We start from the raw sequence: 1,569 nt of genomic DNA, 5'->3' as shown, positions 1-1,569 counted from the left end.
AAATACATTCATGCCCCTAATCTAACTAACTAAATGGATTCTCGTTTGTGTATCTCTTTACAAGGTTTTTTGGTTTTGAAATTCAAAAAATGATTTTTATTTTGTTTCTTTATTTGGTTTAGTGGACGCGTGGAGGTTATTCGTCGGTGTCTTTTCATTTTTTATTTTCTGTTCGTAAAAAATCACCGTAGACCGTTCCCGTAAAAGGCGATTGAGAGAGTCTGAGTTTTCGTGTTCGACGGCCCGTGATACTAGAGATGACGACAAGGAGCAGGCGCTCTGGGAAAGAGCAAGTTGTTGGTGAGTCTCTGTTCCCTCTTTCTAATCTCAGATTTAATTTTCTAGGGTTTTTTTGTAGGTTAGTGAGAAATTAGGTTTTTTCGTGAAGGCTGTTTTGATCAGTACGCCTTCCGTAGGCTTCTATTCGTATGAGTTAGGGTTTCTAGGGGTCCGACTTAGTTTGATTGGTTAATTCCGTTTTGGAATTAGAGCGAGTAGTGAGCTTATTTTTTAATTGAACTTGCCTCGATTGCACATGAGCAAAATCATGGTGCGGTCTCAACGAGAGATTGCCGAAAAGGCTATTTGCGATGAATTTTTTTATTTTTCTCTCTCTAATCCATCTTATTTGCTTATGTTTTTGAAACAGAGAAATAGAGAATCAACTATGCTTTTTCCTCTTTCTCCCATTTTCCTTTGAGGTTAGCTTATCTTCTCCTATGGATCTCTATATATATTTTAGTATTGGATCTCTTTGTGTATACTAGATGTTTCACAGGATGGTTTCATTGAGATTCATCCCCTCTGTAAAAGTATATTTTGCCTCTTTGCTTTCTCCTATTTAGTAGTTCATTTGAATCATAAGTGTTTAACATAGACTATGATGTGTAGCTAAATATATTGTTACTGAAGTTATTACTTTTGTTGTTGTGTCTCCCTGTTTACATCGTTTGTTGTTGTGTCTCCCTATATCGAGCAATCTCAAGGAGATGTAGGTGCTTTACTTGGCTGCGTCGACGTTTGAGAATGCAGCGAGGATGGCTAACGGAACAAAGGGGACATATGACCAATGTGTACAACAAAACTAGAATCCATGTGTACATTTCTTTCATGTTCATCCTTTTGATAAGACAACTTGTGCATCTATTAGTATCCATATGTACACCTATTTCATATACATCCTTTTGATGAGACTTATTGTACATCCATTTTTGTTTTGTTTTGAGATTTTCTTAATGCAAGAAACGTGACCCATTTGTACAATAAAAAGTAGTAACCATGTGTAGTCTTCTTTTGTGTACATCGTTTTTTATGAGACTACTTGTACACTCCTTTTTTTAAAAAAAAACTTTCCTAATGCAAAAAATGTATGACCTATGTACAACAAAAAAAAATCCATATGTACACTTCTTTCATCTTTCAAAACATTACACAATGCATTATCACAGATTACAAAACTGAAAGAGAACCCGATGCGTTGTGAAAGACGAGATTGTATTCTTTTTTGTATTCTCTTCTTTGTAATATCGTTATTTGTCTTTGCGTTGTGTGTTCCAAAGCTGTTTCCAT

At 35.4% G+C, this 1,569-nt stretch overlaps 1 long non-coding RNA gene across 1 annotated transcript; it reads left to right on the top strand.

Annotated features, from left to right (window-relative positions):
• The first annotated feature begins 244 nt into the window (after window positions 1–244).
• Window positions 245–1,208, top strand: LOC108821598 (uncharacterized). The gene is made up of 2 exons (XR_008937696.1): window positions 245–300; window positions 650–1,208. It is a non-coding gene; the product is annotated as an uncharacterized LOC108821598 (long non-coding RNA).
• The last annotated feature ends 361 nt before the right edge of the window (window positions 1,209–1,569 follow it).

The sequence above is a fragment of the Raphanus sativus genome, chromosome 8, assembly GCF_000801105.2.
Source record: "Raphanus sativus cultivar WK10039 chromosome 8, ASM80110v3, whole genome shotgun sequence".
NCBI classification, from domain to species: Eukaryota; Viridiplantae; Streptophyta; class Magnoliopsida; order Brassicales; family Brassicaceae; genus Raphanus; species Raphanus sativus.
This window is presented reverse-complemented; position numbering and strand designations above follow the sequence as displayed.